The 23,206-nt window shown below is 43.4% G+C and overlaps 1 protein-coding gene and 2 pseudogenes across 3 annotated transcripts in view; 2 read left to right on the forward strand and 1 right to left on the reverse strand.

Annotated features, from left to right (window-relative positions):
* Positions 1-23,206, forward strand: part of HMGB1 (high mobility group box 1) — a 159,805-nt gene that overhangs the window by 61,339 nt on the left and 75,260 nt on the right. The gene's annotated exons all lie outside the window — the stretch shown is intronic.
* Positions 531-1,696, reverse strand: LOC116467105 (tyrosine-protein phosphatase non-receptor type 2-like; annotated as a pseudogene).
* Positions 4,660-16,522, forward strand: LOC116467451 (pre-mRNA-splicing factor RBM22-like; annotated as a pseudogene).

Raw genomic sequence — 23,206 nt, forward strand, 5'->3', positions numbered from 1 at the left:
CACCCATTAAAAACATTTAACAGGCCAGGCGCAGTGGCTCACGCCTGTAATCCCAGCACTTTGGGAGGCCGAGCTGGGCAGATCACGAGGTCAGGAGATCAAGACCATCCTGGCGAACACAGTGAAACCCCATCTCTACTAAAAATACAAAAAATTAGCCAGGTGTGGTGGCAGGCACCTGTATTCCCAGCTACTCGGGAGGCTGAGGCAGGAGAATGGCGTGAACCTGGGAGGCGGAGCTTGCAGTGAGCCGAGATCGCGCCACTGCACTCCAGCCTGGGCAACAGAGCGAGACTCTGTCTCAAAAAAAACAAACCACAACAGCACATCCAATGTAAGGTTCTGCAAAGTCTTCTGCTGGTGGGTGCTCCTCATACCCTGTATGTAAAGTTTACTTTGTAAACAAACAACTGTGAGGCAATCTAGAAGGTTAGCAAGCCTCACTTTAGTTTCCGGAGTGGGATTCAGGTCTTGTTTTGCACATCAATGGTTCAAAATTTATAGCTCCAGAAGTCATGAATATTAGGTGTCTATCTTGGCCTTTTTCTTTTTCATTCGTTCTCATTTAGCCTCTGTTTCATCTGCTGCACCTTCTGAGCTGTGGTGGACTTTCTGTCCTCTAGAATATGTTTCCATAGAGCATTCTCACTGTTCTCTTCCATTGTATCTTGCATTTACTGTACATCGGTCATCTATCAGTTTTTCTTCTTCTAGACCAATTCTGTTCCCATTTTATTTTTCAGTCATTATTTTGTTTGGTGAATGATCAAAAGCAGGAGCTAAGTTTTCCTTAGAAAATTCTTTCCACCATTTCTGTATACTAGAATCTACCTTTATACATTTTGCTATTATAGCCATGTATTGCATATTATACATGCTATTATAGCCATATATGAGAATCTCAGTTGATCTGGGGTCTGAATAAGACCCATTCGGTATTTTCTCACGTTCAGTAACACTTGTTTAATGTTAATATAATCTCCTTTTCCCATCAAAACAAGACAAGTGTCTACCAGAGAGAAGGTGCCCGAGCACCCAGTGCCTTCACTACAATGGATCACTGCAGGCCCATGGTCAGGGTTCAAGGAGCCAGATTCTCTCACTTTAAACAAGAAATTGAGAAATGAAGCTGGTGATTCAGGGACTCCAAAATCTGGCCAGGTAGTATAATGAAAGTGAGATATTGTTCTGGTTTCACCACTATTGATATTTTCTAATCGTAGTAGATGTACTGTGTAATATGACTTCACATCTTCTGAAAGAGCTTCACACTGAATCCTGTTTCTTTAAACAGCATCTTTTGGTCATCTGTTGGCCAGTACTGTGCACATTTAACCGATTCTTTCTCCACAATGCAGTTCAGCACAACAACTGCTTTGGTCTTCTGCTGCCAAACCGTAAGCCAGAAATGGCAGCACATGTTAGGAAGTGGACCCTGTGTTAAGATGTAACTCCTTTGTGCCTCTTCTGTGTCAACTAAGCTGGCATTAATATAATCATTCTCAGCATTTTGCAGTTTAACACGACTGTGATCATATGGGCTTACATCTCTGTATCTATTTCGATTTCTGTTTTCTGGAAACTTGGCCACTCTATGAAGATAGTCATGGGACTCATTTCGAATTTCCAAGTACGGCGGCTGCCAGCGATGCTGAGCATCCAACTCCTTGAACTCCCGCTCAATGATGGTGAGCATGGCTGGGACAAATAGTAAATCTTAAGAGAAATGGAAGAGTGAGGATGGCTCCTAAGCTGGACAGACACCCAATGTGGTTTATTATAGTCAATCATTACTCAAGGAAGTTGTATATATTCTATTCATATATATATATGGTAAATTTCTAATTACCATACTCCTATAAAGTAATTACCATACTCCTATAAAATATTATCTTCATTATAAAGTGAAGAAAGTGAGGCTAAGAGAAGTTAAATTATGTGCCCAAGGTCATGGCTAGTGAATGAGCAAACTTGGTTTCAAAGTCAAGTCTGTCTGGCTCCCAAGCTGCTGGTCTTTTACGTTACCACATTGTCTTAGTCTGGGCTCTCCCTAAAGCAAAGCCTATACAAACAACTTGGAGGTAGGTAATGAGTTTATTTGGGAATGTGACACCAAGGAATAGACTGTGATAAGACAGAAGAATGACCCCCCAGAAGGAGAGAAAGCCAACCTAAGGGTCCCTTTCAAATTGGCAACCATTATGAATATCTGCTACTTGATCTTGTGGGAGCTTCTGAGGAACCTTTTAACATGCATCTCAGAATTGGCCACCCTGGGCTAAAAATGAGACAAGCATTTTTCTATGAGCTCCTGTCCCTCAGTGGTCAAGGGCAAGCTTACAGGCCTTAACTGTCCCCCATTTCCAGATTGTCCATATCCAAGTGCCAAGTGGTTCCCATGGGACTCCTGTGTCACAGCTCCAACATAGCCCTGGGGCCGGAAACCAGGGGAAGAGGCCAAAAGCAGGTGCTGTGAGGTTGCATCTGCACAAGGTAGAAGAAGCCCACACAGACCTGGGCACCATAGCAGTGTTTGAAATAAGAGGTGAAATTGAGAACACATGATATATTGCCCAGAATGTTTAGAGACACATGACCAGTTACAGTGAGAGAGTGGAATGAGAATCTTCAATGTCTCATCATGCATTCATTCATTCATTTATCCATTCAGTCACCAACAAATCCTGGGTAGTATATGAAGAGATAGAAGAATTAAAATGAGTCTTGCTGAGTTTCAGGTACGACAGAAAAGAAAATAGACGATGTGATAGTGTGTGCTAAGTGCTTCAATAGAAGTATACAAAAAGGTAGTAAAAGTATAGAAGAGAGATACCCAATGTATTCTGTGTGTGGACAGAGAGGGGGTGTGGGGAGAAGCGAGGTCATTTTCCTAGAACTTAGTCTTGAAAGAGAAATACAAGTCAGCCAACTGAGGAGAAATATGAGCATCGACTCTATATTCAAATTAAATTTTAGTATTTCAATATTAAATTTCCTAAATATGATCATTGTGGTTATGTAAGAGAGTGTCCTATTTTTAGGAGATACTTGCTGAAAGATTTAAGAGTAAAGTGTCATAATGTCTGCAACTTACTCTCAAATGATTCAGCAAAGTAAATATTTGGGGATGGGGAAAAGCCAGTGAACACAAATGTAGCAAAATGTTAATAACTGGTGAATATAAGTAAAGGATATATGTGTGTTTATTGCACTGATCTTACAACTTTTTTAAATTTTCTGAAATAAAAGAGGGGAGAAAGTTAATTAATTGAGGACCATGGGCAGGGGTTGGGGAGGAGCAGTCTGGGATGGGCTTGTGAGAGGGACACCAATATCTGAGACACTTGGGGCATTTTTAAAATTGCAGTGGTTGGCCAGGTGCAGTGGCTCACACCTGGAATCTCAGCACTTTGGAGGCCAAGGCAGGAGGATCTTTTGAGACCAGCCTGGGCAACAGAGCAAGACCCCATCTCTACAAAAAATACAATATTAAATAGCCAGGCATGGTGGCACATGCCTGTGGTCCCAGCTACTCAGGAGGCTGAAGTGGGAGGATTGCTTAAGCCCAGGAGTTCGAGGCTGCAATGAGCTATGATCGGCACCACTGCACTCCAGCCTGGGCAACAGAGCAAGACCCTGTCTCTAAGAAAAATAAATAAATTGTAGTGGTTAGTGGGACACCATGGGACATAAATGCTCATGATAGAGAAACAACAAAAATGAGACAAGAAAAGGGAGCGATCTGTGCTAGAGTGTTGGGCTGCACAATGGGTGACATTGAATAATTTCATGCATCTTTTGTGCTTTAGATGGTCACTTTAGCAGCAGTTTAACAAGAATGGATTAGAAAAGGCCAAAACTGTGGCAAGAAGATTAGTTTTTATGTTATTATGGTATTTAAGGTTACAGATTCTGTAGGCCTACAGGAAAATGATGCCAAGATAAAGTGAAGACAGCTTTGAAACTGCAGAGGGCAGAAGAGTCAACAGGACTTGGCAATCCCCTACACTCAGTGAGTTCCTAAGATGGACTTGGTTCAGTTCAGTGATGAGTCTTTTAAACCCCAAAGAGAAGGAAGACTTACGGAGGAAAAAATTTAGTTTTAGAACGTATTTAACCATGAAATAATGAATTAAGGTGCTTAGTTTTATACATCAGGGGTTTATTTATCTTTTATCACCATAACTAGTACTGCTTGCAGTATAGTAGGTATTCGATAAAATTTTTTAAACTGTGTTTAGAAATCATGATAGTAGATGGTAAAATGCTTTCTTCAGTTGCTGATACTCGGGGGAAATATGTTGTATATTTTGTTAATGTTTTCTCCCTGAGGGCTAAGCATTTGGTGAACATCTGTCTCCTAACACCTGTTGGACTGGTTTACCTGGCAATCTAAAGTAAACATGTGCCAGGGTAGTGCCACTTAAAGTACCTTCAATTTTTAGAATCTATCAGATGTGTTTAGAATCAGTTTTGTCTTCCACCAGCTAGTTTTTCTCAGTTTAGAAAGTACATGTATTGCTACTTCTTAGTAAATGTAATATATGACACGTGAATTTAAAGAACGTACAAAGTAGGAAACATTTATATTTCATACAACTTGAATTTTCAAATGCAAAAATTTCCTCTTGGGAGTGAGTCTTATGCTTTGGAGCAGGAATGACAGAACAGATATGGTACCAAAGCCAAGCTCACCTAGATATTGCAAACACACAGGCAAAAGAGGAGGTGGCCCGAGTGTGTCATCCGAGGGTCCCTCGACATGGGAGCAGTTCCTTTGGCGGTTGGTGAACTGAGCAAAGAGGCGAATGAATGACAGATAGTTACAGAGAGAGAATCCCTACATTAAGGAAATATGACAAACATGAGGACTCGATTTAGATTCTATGTCTAAGAGCCTTCCTTTGACATCCCTCCCCACCATGTCAGGGAGGCTGTGTACTCTCATTCCATTCAGTCGTTAGCACTGCTCACACTGGTAATAGCTTTTCATTGTCTGCTTTCCTCTGGACTTTAGATAACCCCACCCACCTTTGTGTTCCCAGTGTTTAGATTGGTCCCTAGTACAATGTCAGTGTTCTGTAACTTTTACAAACATGAATGAACAAATGGACAAATGAACATACATGACTTCCTAAAAGGATGTCATAGCTCTTGATAGTCATGACAGCACTAGTATTAACCTTTGTTTTGTAATGAGTTTCAATTTAATGTTGTTAAGGAAAATACAGGATTTTAAAAACTAGTACACACACATACACATATTCCAGAGTCTTTCTAGTGAGTTTGAATATTAATTTATAAAAGAATCTAACATCACATGCTTTAAAAAACAGTGTTTGTGGCCAGGTGTGGTGGCTCATGCCTGTAACCCTAGCACTTTGGGAGGCCAAGGCAGGCGGATTACCTGGGGTCAGGCGTTCGAGACCAGCCTGGCCAACGTGGCAAAACCCCATCTCTACTAAAAATACAAAAATTAGCCGGGCATGGTGGCGGGCACCTCTAATCCCAGCTACTCGGGAAGCTGAGGCAGGAGAATTGCTTGAACCCGGGAGGCGGAGGTTGCAGTGAGTCGAGATCACGCCACTGCATTCCAGCCTGGCGTGCAGGCTGAGATGGAGCAAGACTCCATCTCAAAAAAAAAAAATTAGTGTTTGTGCCAGGCACAGTGGCTCATGCCTGTAATCCCAGTACTTTGGGAGGCCGAAGCAGGAGGGTCTGTTGAGGCCAGGAGTTCAAGACTAGCCTGGGCAACATAGTGAAGCCCTGTCTCTACAAAAAAAAAAAAAAGTACAAAAATTACTCAGACATGGTGGCCTGCACCTGTAGTCCCAGCTACTCAGGAGGCCGACGCAGGAAGACCACTTGAGTCCAAGAGCTGCAGTGAGCTGTGATTGTATACTGCTGTCAGCCTAGGCAACAGTGTGGGAATCTGTTTATTACTCTAAATACTATCACTATTACTATAAGAGTGATAGAGTTTATTACTAAGTTGTTGTTTTAGGATCTGTCAAATACAGAGATGCTGCCCCAATCTAGTCAGACATTTCTGATTGATTGATTGATTGATTGATTGATTGATTCAGACAGTATCTCACTCTGTCATCTAGGCTGGAGTTCAGTGGCGCAATTATGGCTCACTGCAGCCTTGACCTCCTGTGACCCAAGTGAGCACCTGAGTAGCTGGGACCACAGGTGTATGCTAGCGTGACCATCTACTTTTCTTATTTTTTGTAGAGATGGGGTCTCACTCTATTGCCCAGGCTGGTGTTGAACTCCTGGGCACAAGAGATCCTCCTACTTGGCCTCCCAAAGTGTTGAGATTACAGGTGTGAGCCATTGCACCCAGCGTCTCTGATTCTTTTGATTCCATTGAAACTAAAGTTTCAGTACATCAAGAAAGAAAGCAGCCCAAAGGAACTCACAGTGTCCCTTTATTCACTATCAGGGACAATGTTAATAGGGACCGCTTCCAGCTGTCTGCACAATGCCCTTTACTGTCCAAGACCAGCACTTCCAAGATAGTGTGGTTCATTTGGTCTTAGGAATAGATACTGAGGAGTTGGTCCATAATCCACAGCAAAGCTCTGTAGACACCTGATACCATGGAGAGGTTTTCTGACATTCTTATATGTCCCCCAAGGCAGAAACTGTAGGTTCTCAGTGACATCTCATCATAATTAGTGGAAGCATTAAGAGGCAAGCGAGCATAATTCTGGGCAGAGAAGGGCTCCCATCATAAGAATTTTGCAAACTGCATACTCTTTTATTTTGTAACAATGCTTGTAATTTATCTTTTGGAAAGAGGCACACAGATCTTGATGTAACTTGTGTAATAGACACTGTTCACTAACGAAATATCCTTTTCAAATGAAAGGAAAATATTAGTTTCCTACATCAGGTGGTGTATTAGTCCATTCTCATGCTGCTAATAAAGATATACCCAAGACTGGGTAATTTATAAAGGAAAGAGGTTTAACTGACTCACAGTTCAGCATGGCTGGGGAGGCCTCAGGAAACTTACAATCATGGTGGAAGGGGAACCAAACAGGTCTTTCTTTACATGGCGACAGGAAGGAGAAGTGCCGAGCAAAAGCGGGAAAGCCCCTTATAAAACCATCAGATCTCATGAGAATTCACTCAGTATCACAAGAACAGCATGAGGGTAACCACCCCCATGATTCAATTACCTCTCACTGGGTCCCTCCCACAACACGTGGGGATTATGGGAACTACAATTCAAGATGAGATTTGGGTGAGGACACAGCCAAACTCTATCAGGTGCTTATGACCATTTTAAAACCTGAAACAGTGGTATTCCTATTGCAAATTTTCTTAGAAAAACACCATTAGATAAAATGCAACAAGCAATAAAATAGCATTTTATATTGTAGAATGATAACTTTTATTTTCTCCTAAACATATTGACTAACCCATATCTTTTTTTGAGACAGTCTCACTCACTCTGTTGCTCAGGCTGGAGTCCAGTGGCACAATCTTGGCTCACTGCAGCCTCTGCCTCCTGGGTTCAAGCAATCCTCCTGCTTCAGCCTCCCAAGTAGCTGGGATTACAAGTGTGTGCCACCATGCCTGGCTAATTTTTGTATTTTTAGTAGAGACGGGGTTTCACCACATTGGCCAGGCTGGTCTCAAACTCCTGACTTCAAGTGATCCACCAGCCTTGGCCTCCCAAAGTGAGCCACTATGCCTAGCCATATCTTTATATTAAAAAAAAAAAATCTAAAGTCCTGTTTGTAAGGACTCTTTTCCCATGGTGTTAGACAGACAGCATAATGCTCTATAGCAAACCACCCCAAACTCAGTGGTTTGTATCAACACGTATCTGTTCTCATACTCACAGGTCTTAAGGTTGTCTGAGGTTTAGCATCTATGGAATGGGCTCAGCTCTTGACTCTGCTTAAGGCTGTGGGTAGAGGAAACCAATCTTTAGTCAGTTGAAAATAAGCTTGCCCTGTGTTTGGTTCATGAGGTTTTGCCAACATATGTAATTGTTAAACTTTCACTGAAAATGTTTAGCAACAATATTTTTTATGAAATGGGAGGGTAAAGTGAGAAAACTTACAACTGGAGCAGTGCCTTACCTGTAGTAAGTTCTCAAATAATATTTGGGAAAAGAATAAAACACTAGAATATAAAGAAATCAGAGATGATAAAATTTCTTAAAACTGTAACTAAGCAAACCTTGGACAAAACCTGACAAAGCTAAGCAGCAGAACGCTTTTTCCCCATTGCCTTCGTCATCACTTATGTGAATAACATCTCAAGAGGACTTCAGGCTTGGCATGGGCCACACACATTATCTCTGCTCCTTGCTGAAAACCCATTAGTAATGCTGAAGGAGTAGGATAGGGATAAAGAATGTTTTGAAAGATGGGAGACACATGGACCAGTGGTAATTAACAGCATGAAACCTACACCTACAAATATGTATGTTGTGGGGGGTTAGTTAAGAGTCGAGTTTCAAGAAAGGGGATCCTTCAGGTACCCCTAAAGCTGGATTCACAGTAGGATTAAAAATTCAGTAATTAAGGAAATATTGTACAAAGAATAATTAAACCAGACTGGGCATGGTGGCTTATGCCTGTAATCCCAGCACTTTGAAAGGGTGAGGTAGGAGGATCAGTTGGGGCCTGATCCAAGACAAGCCTGGACAACATAGCAAGACCCCATCTCTAAGAAGAAATACAAAAATTAGCTGGGCATGGTGGCACCTGCCTGTAGTTCCAGTTACTCAGAAGGCTGAACTGGGAGCACCACTTGAGCCCGGTAGGTTAAGACAGCAGTAAGCTTTAATTGTTCCACTGAACTATAGCTTGGACAACAGAGCAAGACCCAGTCTCTAAAAAAAAAAGGAAAATCAGACTTCCAGATTCCCTCCTCAAGAGTGTAGTTAGGAAACCACTTCTCCCCAAGTATAAAACGTGAGGTTGGCCGGGCGCAGTGGCTCACACCTGTAATCCCAGCATTTTGGGAGGCCAAGGCAGGCAGATCACGAGGTCAGGAGACCGACACCATCCTGGCCAACATGGTGAAACCCCGTCTCTACTAAAATACAAAAAATTAGCCAGGCGTGGTGCACACCTGTAGTCCCAGCTACTCGGAGGCTGATGCAGGGGAATCGCTTGAACCTGGGAGGCAGAGATTACAGTGAGCTGAGATCGCGCAACTGCACTCCAGCCTGGCAACAGAGCAAGACTCCATCTCAAAACAAACAAACAAACAAAACGTGAGGTTTAGTCTCCAGCAGTGTGCCATAGAACTTTTCTGTGATGATGGAAGTGCTTTATATCTACATTGTCCAACAACTAGTGGCTCAATAGCCAACCTGAAATGTAGCCAGTGTGGCTGCACGTGGTGGCTCATACCTGTCATCCCAACACTTTGGGAGGCCAAGGTGGGTGGTTCACTTGAGCCCAGGAGTTCAAGACCAGCCTGGGCAACATGGTGAAAACCCATCTCTATAAAAAACACAAAAATTTGCTGGGCATGGTGCCACACACTTGCAGTCCTAGCTACTCAGGAAGTTGAAGCTGAGGCAGGAGGATCTCTTGAGCCCAGGAGGTTGAGGCTACAGTGATCCATGATTGCACCACTGCACTCCAACCTGGGATACAGAGACCTTGTCTCAAGAAAAACCCACAAACAAACAAAAATACACAAAATATGGCCAGTGTGACTGAGGAAATGAAGTTTAGTTTTAATTTTGATTCAAATAGCCACATATGGCTAGTGGCTGACATATTGGACAGTGAAGCTCTAGACTCAGGAATACTGGGCACTGCTGAGAATGGGATGGATTCTCTTGCAGAAAAACAGGAAGTGAGTAGAATTCTTCAAGTGACTGCTGAGATCTGTCAACCTCTTCTATTACATGGGGTCCAGGTTGGAGGATTCCTTTGTGACACAACTATGCTGCCAAATTTATATGAATAACAGAATAATATTAATATTATTAATATATTAATAATAATAATATTCAGTTATTCCCAGTAGAGCAGCTGGCACTCTAATTCATCACCCAGTGACAGCACCCTCACACAGTCAGCATTTGTTATTGTCATCGTTTTGTTTTGAGATAGGGTCTCACTGTATTGCCCAGGCTGGCCTTGAACTCCTGGCTCAAGCAATCCTCCATCCTCAGCCTCACATCCATCAGCATTTTAAATGCCTCACTCTCAAATGCGACTAGGTAGCCAAGGATCACCATGCATTTGGGGAAAGCTGCCCAGCTGAAATAGAAATCAGTGCAAACAGAAGAAAATGAACTGAAACAAGACATGACAGGGAACATAAGAAAAAACATAGTTTTTTTAAGAGAGAAGATATTGCAACCTAAAACAAGATCAGAGGCTATATAAAAGATTGGAGGCCAGGAGTGCAGAGGAACACGTTTCTACATCCAGGCACCTCCTGACTCACCTGAATTCCAACAGAGCACAGTAAGCGCCAGTTCTCCGCCTGCCCTGGATTGGGCCCTGCAGTTGCAGAGAAAGCTCAGGAATAAAAATGGAGGTAAATCTTTAAGTGATTACCTAGTATTCTGACCCACCAGCTACAAATCAGGCGTTCCCACCACCTTCTCCTCAGGTTCAATCGATTTGACAGAGCAGCTTACAGAGCTCAGGGAAACATTTTACTTATGTTGACCTATTTATTGTGGTGGCTACAGAGGAACAGATGGGAAAGATGCATAGGACCAGGTGTGGGGGAAGGGTGCAGAGCTTCCATGCCCTTTTCAGGGGCACCACGTTCCAGGAACCTCCACATTTTCAGCTGTCTGGAAGCTGTGCGAACCCAGTCCTTTGAGGGTTGTATGGAAGTGTCATTACATAGGCATGACTGACTACATCATTGCCTATTGCTGATCAACTCAACCTTCAGCCCTTCTTCCCTCCCCGGAGGTTGGGGGAGTGAGGCTGAAATTCTAACTCTCCAATCTTGCCTTGGTCTTTCTGGTGCCAGCCTCCATCCTGAAGCTACCTAGGGATCCCCACCCATTAGTCGTCTCATTAGCAAAGCAAGATACCCTTATTGGTCTGGCCGTTCCTAGGGCTTGAGGAGCTGTGACTAGGAAACAGAGATGAAGGCCAGTGGATCACTGGAGGGCTCCCACTATCTCACTTTTGGGGCAGAAGTGGACATTCTGAGGTGGGGAGTGGTTGGTTCAGAACCTCTGACTTGCATGTTCAATTCCAGGCAGAGAGACATCGCTAGGACCTGCCGGGGTGGGTAATCTGCCCACATGGCAGTCACCTGCAGGTGTGGGTGCAGACACACCTAGCTGAGAGTTGAGTGCTACCATTCCAGATGCCCATCCCCAGAAAGACAATCTCAGACCAGTAAAGCTCTGAATGGAGGTTTGATCTGAATACCAAGGACAATATAAGCAGAGTTGCTTTAAGGATGCTATTGCTGTTGTCCATGGGAAAGACCCTTTATGCCTGAATTATTTTGATTCCAGATTGAAGGAAAAACTGCTAATTTCAGTTAGTTTTATAGAGGCTGGAGTTTTGGGCATTCCTGTTTGACTGTAAACTCTCAATAAGGTAGGGAAATAAATCAGAAATCATCGGTGTGCGTTTTTAGAGACCTTGACAGACTTATTTTGCAGTTGGGGCTTCAGGGCCCAGAATCTTTTAGCATCCCTGCCCTAGTTGAAATCAGACACACCCTCGCCCTGGTATCCAAACAAAGCTAGTTCAGGTGCTGTCCTGAAGGGATTTGATTGATGTGAAGTCCCAAGTCCTTAAATTAATCAACAGGAGTACTTCCTGGATGGGCCTGATTTGATCAGGTGGGTGATATGTAAGTTCTCCTCCTTCACAGGGGAAGACACCAGGACTCGGAGAGTCCCACTTCCCACCTCAGACGCTCTCAAGATGGTGACCTCTCTGGGTTTTAACACCTGGAACAGGCCGGGTGCAGTGGCTCACGCCTGTCCATCCCAGCACTTCGGGAGGCAGAGATGGGTGGATCAGCTGAGGTTGGGAGTTTGAGACCAGCCTGGCCAACATGGTGAAACCCCATCTCTACTAAAAATACAAAAATTAGCTGGGCTTGGTGGTGCACGCCTATAATAATCCCAGCTACTCTGGAGAATGAGGCATGAAAATCGCTTGAACCTGGGAGGCGGAGGTTGCAGTGAGCTGAGATCGCACCACTGCACTATAGCCTGGGCAACAGAGTGAGATTCTGTCTTTAAAAAAACAACAGCAACAAAAAAAAAACGCCTGGAGGATGCATATGGACTTCCCACCTGTTCAAGCACGGGAAGGGATCAGCCATGTAGCAGTGCCCCGTGCACCTTGGCAGAAAGGAATTTTTCTGTCCATTGACATTGTAGGTGTTCAGTTTGGAATCAGTCCGTTTTGGGAGTCGCCACCCATCAACTTGTCAGTCCCAAGGGCACTCATGAAGCAATCGCCCATTGAATCTGCACTGGGGCCGTCGTGCATCACAGTGAGAAACAGGAGACTTCCACAGAGAAAGTGAAGGTCCAAGGTCCAACGTTGTGTGTCCAGAAGAAGGCCAGACCGTGCCCCTGTGGAGTCCTCCGATGAGACGGATGAAGAATTTTCATTCATTGGGAAACCCAAGGAACAGGAGGCAGAGCCTGAGGAACAGGAGGAGGGCTCAGCCAGCCAGGCTGTGGCATTTTCAGGACCAGGTGAGTGACGAAAGGAAGAGAAAGGTGGGAGGCACAGGGGTGGGGCCGGGGGGCGGTGAGCAGAGCAGATCTGAGTATGGAGAGTCCACAGACAGTGAGGGTGAGACAGAGCCTCGTCTATGCAGGCCCTCACTGGAAAGAAGGGCCGAGTGACAGTTCCAGAACCTGAGGCTGAAGCATTGAACCAGAAGGAGCTGGAGTAGAAGGCAAAAGTCATGCTGAGGAGGCATGGTGCCCCCTCCAGACTGTAGGAGACCAAGGAAGAGCAGGCGGAGAGCAGGCGGCGCCGCACTACTCTGGATGCGCTCAACACCAAGAGGAGAGTCAGGAGGAGCAGGAGGCATGGAAAGTTCAGAAGCTAAAACAAACAAGGGGGCAGGGACGAGGAAGAAGAGCTTGAGAAGGAGGAAGCAGAAATTGAGCACCTGCGGAATCTGGCTGAGGAAGAGCAGCAAGCTGAGCTTCAGGCATTTGGCAAGGTCATTACCAGCAAAGCCATTCAGGGCAAATATGAGAAATATACAAAAGAGATTTCAGTGCCCCCACCCTGGAGGATCATTTCAACAAAGCCATGCTTCCTAAAGTCATGCAAGAACTTTGGGCACTCTGGTTATACCAAATACACCCATGGTGGGGATTGAGACACCACCTCCTTCTACCCAACATGGGGCCAAGAGAGTACCCAGAACACAAAGCTCTTCAAACAAAAGGCAGCTGAAGCACAAGATGTAGTTGAGCAACCATTTACCAAGAAGCAGAAGACTGCGTAGGGGTCAACTCCTTGTTCTCCCAAATGTGGAACTCAAGGGGAAGTCTCAGCATCTGGTCCTTGATTTGCTTTTCCTGTTATTTACGTGGCCCCTGAATCCAGCCTTTGGACCTACTGCCATGCCTGTGATACTGCGTAGCCCAGTTTTTGAAGGTGCTTTGTGAGATTTAGACTTGTGCTGAAAAATCTCCCAGAAAAGCACTATCCAGGTAGGATTAGAGGCTTCCCACTTATTTCCAGGAAATCTTAGGTTTTATCAATGCTAAGACTTCCCATATTTACATGAGATTGTTCTGATTTTTAATTTTAGAGATGGAGTCTCGCTATGTTGCCCATGTTGGATTTGAACTCCTGGGCTCAAGTGAGCCTCCTGCCTCAGCCTCCCAAGTAGCTGGGATTATAGGCATGTGCCACCACACCTAGCTCTGAGTTTCGTTTTCCAGCCCCTTAGCTTGGGTCAGAAACACGGGTACGTAAGTGGACAATAAATTTAACCCTTAGAGTTAGAAGTAAAATGCCAGGAAATCTAAATTCATTGAAACTTGTTTTTCATTTTTGGATGAAGTCCATTTTTCTAGATGAACATACTTTTTGATCCATTTATGTGTTTGTATCAAGAAATAAAAGAAATACACACACACACACACCCAAAAGAGAAAAAAACATACAAGAAGGAATGCAGTCTCTGTGCCAGGCCATTCCCAGTATTTCACTGGTGCCCTGGGGTCCACATGCTTTTTTAAAGAAGACTAGGCCAGGTGCAGTGGCTCACGCCTGTAATCCCAGCACTTTGGGAGGCCGAGGCGGGCGGATCATCTGAGGTCGGGAGTTCGAGACCAGCCTGACCAACACGGAGAAACCCCATCTCTACTAAAAATACAAAATTAGCTGGGTGTGATGGCAGGCCCCTGTAATCCCAGCTACTCAGGAGGCTGAGGCAGGAGAATCGCTTGAACCCGGGAGGCAGAGGTTGTGATGAGCCAAGATCACGCCATTGCACTCCAGCTTGGGCAACAAGAATGAAACTCCATCTCAAAAAAAAAAAAAAAAAAGTCTAAAGTGTGCCAAATCTGCAGTAAATTGGAGAATGACAGACCTGCCTCTTAGACCTAGAGTGTGGCCTGCACATCCAGGTTCATGACACAACATTGTCTTTTGAAAGTAATGTGCCAAAGTCAGATGTCAACCAAGGGTTCTACACACAGAATATGGAGAGAGATCTGTAACTCTGATGGAACACGTCCAATTAGCATGCTGGGGAAAGACACATCCCCCAGTGTCGTGCTGCTCAAACTGGCCTGGACCATACCCTACTATCAAAGGAATCAGCCTCACATTTGCTCCTGCTAGGTGAAAGGAGAGTGTCAGAGAAAAGAGGAGCGTCCCTACAGACACAAGAAGCCTACAGATCTGGATGATCCCCTTGCTTATCAAAATGTTGAAGACTCATATTATGGAATCAATGACCCTGTAGCAGATAAGCTTCTAAAGCAGACTTCAACCATGCCTCATCTGGACCCACCAGAGGACAAGACTCTCACCACATTAGAGGTGGATGGTCTGGGTGAAACAGATCAGAGAAATCATTTCTACCAGTTTGGAGAAATTGACCATCACTCTGATGCAGAAGCAGCAGGGTGCTTTCACCCAGTTTTCCACAAGGCAAGCTACAGACATGGCTGCTGAGAGGTCCTTTAATAAGTTGATTGTAATCGCCACAGACTCAATGTGAAATCAAGAAGATCTCAAACAGCCAGAGGAAAAGAAAAAGAAGGACGGAACCACGTACTCTGGGATGAAGCTAGAGCCTTTTCCAGGACTGCCATGAGCTCTTCCTCCTGTTGCAGCAGAGAATGCAGCGGCCAGCTACTTCAGCCTACCCCTAAGTGATCCTCCACCACTGTGGTGAACATTGCCCTGCCACCCCCACCACTCCCCATACCATCAGGTTTGGGGCCACACATGTTCCACCTCATTCCTTCCATGAAGACTCCAGGACCAATCCTTTTCAGGACCCTCAAAGGATGGGAGCACATGCTGGAAAATACAGCAGCTCCCAGCACATTAGCACTACTCTGGGGCTCTGTGGAAGAAAGGGCACTTAAAACTCCCAGTAAATGAATTTTGGAGTAAATATATTTTTCCTTCCTTTGTGGTTTCCATGGTAGCTGAATATGCTCAGATATGGACAGTCGGTGAACGACAGCCATGCTTCTCTACACATGTTCAAAGGATCAATAGCCTTCAAATAAGCTGCTGAGGACACATCTGGTTACAAATACAACATGACTAATAAAACCTAATGCCTGATCCCCTCACCTCTGTGGGAATAAGTGGCTGGGTGAATTGGAATGTCCAATGGAGCTGCCATCTCAATTACATGTTCATTTTGTACATTTTGGTAGGGGTGGGCAGGGGGAGAATTGATCTTCAGTAAAAAAACTTTTGGGCCAACTGGGCGCGGTGGCTCACGCCTGTAATCCCAGCACTTTGGGAGGCTGAGGCGGATGGATCACTTAAGGTCAGGAATTCGAGGCCAGCCAGGCCAACATGGTGAAACCGCATCTCTACTAAAAATACAAAAATTAGCTGGGCATGATGGCAGGCGCCTGTAATCCCAGCTACTAGGGAGGCTGAGGCAGGAGAATCTCTTGAACCCAGGAGGTGGAGGTTGCAGTGAGCCAAGATCATGCCGTTGCACTCCAGCCTGGATGACAGAGCAAGACAGTATCTCAAACAAAACAAAACAAAACACCTTTGGGCCATTTTTGTGTCCATGGAGGTATTTTTCTTTGTATCATCTTGAAAGAAAAGAAAGAAAGAGAAAGAAAAAAAGAAGGAAGGAAGGAGGAAAGGAGGAAAGGAAAGGGAAAGGAAAGGAAAGGAAGAAAGAAAGAGAGAAAGAGAAAGAAAAAGAAGGAAGGAAGAAAGAAAGAAAGAAAGAGAGAGAAAGAAAAAGGGAAGGAAGGAAGAAAGAAAGAGAAAGAAAGAAAGAAGAAAGAGGGAGAAAGAAAGAAAAAGAAGGAAAGAAAGAGAAAAGAAAGAAAAAAGAAGAAAGAAAGAAAGAAAGGAAAGAAAGAAAGAAAGAAAGAAAGAAAGAAAGAAAGAAAGAAAGAAAGAAAGAAAGAAAGAAAGAAAGAAAGAAAGAAAGAAAGAAAGAAAGAAAGAAAGAAAGAATTGCTAGTACTAATCACTGCAGTGGTGTCAGGGTGATTTAATTCTTTTGAAGTCACACCCTCAGACAAGTAGAAACCAGCATCCAGCAAAGCCCAAATGCTTTCTTTCCTCTCCTTTTCTTTATTACTAAAGGAATCTGACTTATAGTTTTACTTCTCTATACCACCAAAAAAATAAAATAAAAAACTAAAAATTACTTTGTATTCCTATCAGTCGGATGGAAACACAAATTTCATGGAGTTGTGTATTACTGAAGAAACCTGGTGTCTGGGATGAAATTATTTTCAACAACGTCCTGTAAGACGCTTTCTTTAACAAACAGAAATGAAAAACATGGAGTGTTTGCATGGAAGACTTGTGACCTGCAGCTGGAACTATGATCTTCCACATTCACCTTTGTGTGTCTTCAGGGGCTGATTGGAATTTCCTGCTCTGGGCAGGGGACTGTCTGTTTGGTCTTAGAAAGTTTGGGTATAACTGTATTATAGATGATAAAGGAAACTTGATGTTGTGTTAAAAAATAAATTTTAAAAAAGAGAAGAAAGGAGAAATCATGAAAGAATTAATTCCAGCAATTTTCACCAAACTGAAGAAAGAATTCAGATTGAAAATGAAAAATGTCTTATGCCATCCAACAGAACTACATCTGTTCAGCAGAGGGCATGTACAGAAACGTTTATGACAGCCCTATCTCTAGTATCCCCAGAACGGAAATAGTCACAAGTCCATCCTCATTAAAATTGGGTACATCAATTATATATATATTGGAGCAAGAATGAATGAATTGCCACCACATGCAGCGACATGGGTGAATTGGACAAAATTAATGGTGAAGGAAAGAGACCAGGAGCAAAAGAGTACATTTTTTTAAAAAATACACATTTTATAATGATTTCATTTCTATAAAAATTCAAAAACAGGCAAACTGATCTATGGTACTGGAAATTACAATAGCAGTTCTCACCAGGGGCAGGTAGTGGCTCTTGGTAGCACTGTTTCTTAATCTAGGTATTAGTTACACAAAATGTTTGTTCATTTTGTAAAATGATTTGTGCTCTTCTGTATGTTATACTTCAGTAAAAACCACGTTTTTCTAAGTTCCATGTCAAAACACACCATAGTGAAATTTATGGGGATAAAGAGGAGATGCAGAAAGCTTTGGTTGTGGCTGGGTGATGGTGGGGAGATAAAAGGATCAAGACAGAATAACTTAAGACTTCTTAAAAGTATTACTGGGAACTAAACAACAATGGAGAAATGCCTGTAACATTCTAAGGGGAAATTATGTCCAAACTGTCAATCAAGTGAGAAGGTAAAATAAAGACATTTCATAAAACGTAGTCTCAGAAAATTTTCTGCCTGTGCATCCTTTCTCAGGAAGTTTCTAGAAGACATCACAAATATAAGAACAGGGAAGACAGAGGACCCAGGGAACAGAGAAGAAGGGAAGAGAATTTCCAGAATGATGGTTGGAAGCAGCTGTAGACCTGCGGGCTTGGAGATGAATCCGGGCCCTGTGGAGCAGGATCGAGGATGCTGCCAAGAAGTCAGTAGCCCAAGTGGTATGAGAGGAGTTTTAAAGTTCTGTTGGAGAGTAGGGTGACAAATAGTGATAGGAACCTAGAAAGCTAAGCAAATGGAAACAAAAAAGATAATTACTAGCTACCAGAAAACAAAAAGATGTCCAAGAAAGGAAATGCAATGAGGGTCCACTACAGTGAACAATATTTACACAGTTGTTGAATAATATGAATGTTCATTTAATTTTTAGGCCGGGCACGGTGGCTCACGCCTGTAATCCCAGCACTTTGGGAGGCTGAGGTGGGCAGATCACCTGAGGTCAGGAGTTCAAGACCAGCCTGGCCAACATGGTGAAAGCCTGTCTGCACTAAAAATACAAAAATTAGCCGGGTGTGGTGGCATGTGCCTGTAGTCCCAGCTACTCTGGAGGCTGAAGCAGGAGAATCACTTGAACCCAGGAGACAGAGCTTGCAGTGAGCCGAGATCGCACCACTGCACTCCAGTTCAAAAACAAAATTAGTTTTTAAAAATATACATATTGGGAAATTAGGAGGAGGAGAAGGGGGAAAGTACATTGCATTGTGAGGAAAAAGTTAAAGAAAAGTCTGAATCCTAATACCCTATCATAGGAAGTCAATATTATGTTTTATATACTATGCGTATGTTATTTTGATAATTTTAAAAACAGTATGAGGAGAAAAATAATTGGTTCATCTGCAACACAGTGAGAATTATTTATTGCCGTAACTTCTATTTAATTTGAGAAAATAAAACATTTTTCTATCCCTTCTGAAGGAAACCTTTAAGTACACTTTAATTTTTTATCTAGTTCTGTAGTGTACAAGGTAAGAAAATCAAATTTAAAAACTGCTTCCATTTTCTGAATTACGTTATTGGTAATAATCACAAAAATGGACTTAGATTATTTGAGTGTGTTGCTTAGCTTTTGCCTATATTCCTGTCTTAATTGTGAGCAGAAAATAGGTTTATTTTTGTTTCAGTTTTTGTTTTGAGACAGAGTTTTGCTCTTGTCGCCCAGGCTGGAGTGCAGTGGCACAATCTCAACTTCCTGCAACCTCCGCCTCCTAGGTTCAAATGATTCTCCTGCCTCAGCCTCCCAAGTAGCTGGGATTACAGGCGTGTGGCACCATGCCTGGCTAATTTTTGTATTTTTAGTAGAGATGCGGTTTCGCCATGTTGGCCAGGCTGGTCTCGAACTCCTGACCTTAGGTGATCTGCCCTCCTCAGCTTCCCAAAGTGCTGGGATTACAGGCGTGAGCCACTGTGCCCTGCAGGTTTTTAAAAAGTGCACATTAATTCAAATAAGTGGAATGGTAAGATACAATAAGCACGGTATCTTTGCAGTTTTCCTACTGAAAAAATTAATCCTAGAAACTTCCAGAATGTCAAATGGTAAAGAGAAGCATGGAGGAAAAGATGTTTACCTTTTTTGCGAGTTACTTGTATCAATCATCTTTCCAGCTTAGAGAAAGTAGCAATACATACATACGCAAACGCACAGGTTTTCCCCAAAATATTGAATTTCAGAAGTTCTCAGTCATTCTCATGATAACTATTTTTGTTGTTTCCAAATCTTGACAAGAAACTTGAGAATGAACTAAGCAAACACTGAAGTTCCCTCCTTTTCAAAGTGCTGGCAAAGCACAGCTTTGGATGAACTCCATCAAGTGCCGCTGGCTGGCTTGTCAAGACAGAGGCTACGATTCTATGATAGGGCAGAAAGAGAAAGGCTGAGTGGGGAAGGTTGTACAGAGGACCCTCCTTATCCAAAGATTCATTATGAGAGTCCCTGCAGAAAAGATTAACAAATAATCTAATACCGGCTTGTGAAATTAGTCCTCATTCAAGCATCTCTCTCCTCTTAACATCTGTAAGTCATTGAACAGTCTCTCCAGTACTGTAAACATTAAAGCAAAGCAAATGGATAGCACAGTGAAAATGCTAATCTAGAAGATGGAAAATGTCACGGAGCCTATGAAAGTGATGTTAGAAAACAGCTTGAACTGGCTGGGCATGGTGGCTCAAACCTGTAATCCTAGCACTTTGGGAGGCCAGGGCGGGCGGATCACCTGAGGCCAGGAGTTCAAGACCAGCCTGGCCAACATGGTGAAACCCCGTCTCTACTAAAAATACAAAAGTTAACTGGTGTGGTGGTGCAGCCCATAATCCCAGCTGCTCAGGAGGCTGAAGCAGGAGAATAGTTTGAACCTGGAGGCAGAGATTGCAATGAGCCAAGATGGTGTCAAAAAAAAAAAAAAACGGCTTGAACCATAGGCTAGAGATAGACTAATAAACAACATAGAAAAAAAGATTAAGATAAGGATGATAACATAATAGGTGCTTCCAAAAAGAATGACAAAAATATTTAAAAATTTAAGGGCAGCCCTTGGAAAATTGACAAGCGTCTCCTTAAATATGTGTAGGGAAAAAAAATATGACCATTTTAATGATCAAGCTATACAAGTCCAACATGAAGGGTATTATATTGTGCTAGCATCCATTTTTGTAGAACAGAGCTTTCCCCCAAAGAAGGGAGCCATGGGAGGCTAAAGTGAGAGACGAGACTGAGTTTGGCCTGGGCCATGGAGTGTGACTGAACTGGCTGAGTGAGCAGGGGAAATGGGACCAGCTCAGGAAGGAAATTGAATCAGAATGAGGAATTTGGACGGTCATCTTTTTCACATGTTCACCAACCTGGGGAGATAAAGATAGTCTTAGGGCCGGGCGTGGTGGCTCACGCCTATAATCCCAGCACTTTGGGAGGCAGGCGGATCACCTGAGGTCGGGAGTTCAAGACCAGCCTTAACCAACATGGAGAAACCCTGTCTCCACTAAAAATACAAAATTAGCCGGGTGTGGTGGTGCATGCCTGTAATCCCAGCTACTTGGGAGGCTGAGGCAGGTGAATTGCTTGAACCTTGGAGGTGGAGGTTGCGGTGAGCCAAGATCACACCATTGCACTCCAGCCTGGGCAACAACAGTGAAACTCTGTCTTAAAAAAAAAAAAAAAAAAAAAAAGATAGTCTTTACCAGGATTTACTATAGAATTTTCAAATTGGAGGGTTTTTTTTAATTATGTAAGGGAAAAACTTACAATACATTGCAATTAGCTAATAGAATTATTATTTTATAACACTTCTGTTTCAGTTTTATACATGTGTATACCTGTGTCACAAGGCAAATATTGGTCTTACTGAGAGTCATGTAATCCAAAATTTGGGCCGGTCACAGTGACTCACACCTGTAATCCTAGAACTTTAGGAGGCCGAGGCCGGTGGATCACTCGAGGTCAGGAGTTTGAGATCAGCCTGGCTAACATGGTGAAATCCCGTCTCCACTAAAAATACAAAAGTTAGCCGGGCCTGGTGGCACACACCTGTAATCCCAGCTACTCAGGAAGCTAAGGCAGGAGAATGGCTTGAACCTAGGAGGTGAAGGTTGCAATGACCCGAGATCACACCTTTGCACTCCAGCCTGGGTGACAGAGTGAGACTCTGTCTCAAAAACAACAAAAAACAAAGTTTGAAAGACACGATATAGAGGAAGCTTTATGGTTCTGTTATAGATGAGAACCCCAGAAGCCCTAACTGAGCCACATTGGAGAACAGCACCAGACTGTGAAGTCTCTGGGCTGTGGTTGCACAAATGTCCCCAGGCTCCAATCCCAGTGCCTCCCTGCATGGTACATCGGCTTGAGGGCCCTTTGCTTGGCCTCACCGCCCACTGCTGCTGAATCCTTCTGTCTCCCCTGCTGCATGTGAATCTGGGTCTCATGGTGGAAAAAAATATGTGCTTTGGGCTCAGCTGGACCTGGATCTGAAGCTTAGTTCAGCCCCTTACTTTATAGGTGAAGTTATGAAGCCATCGTGATACTCTGTTGCCTCTTCTGTAAAAGTGGGGGAAATAATACCTATTTCATAGGGTTATAATGATGATTTAAAGAATATATGTCACCTCCAATCAAGCTGTATTCTACTTCTAGGAGCCCATCTGTGGAGGTACTCATGTGCACAGATTCACATACTTGGATGGTTGATTGCAGTCTTATAAAACCAAACATCTGGAAGGAGATTAAAAATCTAATAAGGGGCGGGCATGGTGGCTCACCCCTGTAATCCCAGCCGAGGCAGGTGGATCACTTGAGGTCAGGAGTTTGAGACCAGCCTGGCTAACATGGCAAAACCCCATCTCTACTAAAAATATAAAAATTAGCTGGGCATGGTGGTTCATGCCTGTAGTCCCAGCTACTTGGGAGGTTGAGGCAGGAGAATCACTTGAACTTGGGAGGCAGAGGTTGCAGTGAGCTGAGATTGCGTCGCTGCACTCCACCCTGGGCAACAGAGTGAGACTCCGTCTCAAAAAATATATATAAAAAATAAAGGATTGATTTATTTTTAATTATGACATAGCAATATAATGGAATACTATGGAGCTATTTAAAAGAATGAAGTATACCTAGGTCTACTTATATGGAAAGATATCTGCCTCACTACTTAGTGGAAAAAAAACAAGTTGCAAAATCCTGACCCCATTTTTTTTTTTTTTTTTTTAGACGGAGTCTGTCACCCAGGCTGGAGTGCAGTGGTGAGATCTCGGCTCACGGCAACCTCCGCCTCCCAGGTTCAAGCGATTCTCCTACCTCAGCCTCCTGAGTAGCTGGAATTACAGGTGCACACCACCATGCCAGCTAATTTTTGTACTTTTAGTAGAGACGGGTTTCACCATGTTGATCAGGCTGGTCTCGAACTCCTGACCTTGTGATCTGCTCGCCTCGGCCTCCCAAAGTGCTGGGATTACAGGTGTGAGCCACTGCGCCTGGCCTGATTTTTAAAAAATATATAGATTATTGGACATGTATAAAGAAATGCTATAATACCATAAACATGGCTATCTTTGCGAAGTAGAATTATGAAGGACTTTAGATTTCTGTTTTGTAAAATGTTTTATTTATTCATTATTTATTTATTTATTTATTTATTTATTTTTTTGAGACAGAGTCTTGCCCTATTGCCCAGGCTGGAGTGCAATGG

Source organism: Hylobates moloch, unplaced genomic scaffold (assembly GCF_009828535.3).
Source record: "Hylobates moloch isolate HMO894 unplaced genomic scaffold, HMol_V3 SCAFFOLD_4, whole genome shotgun sequence".
Taxonomy (NCBI): domain Eukaryota; kingdom Metazoa; phylum Chordata; class Mammalia; order Primates; family Hylobatidae; genus Hylobates; species Hylobates moloch.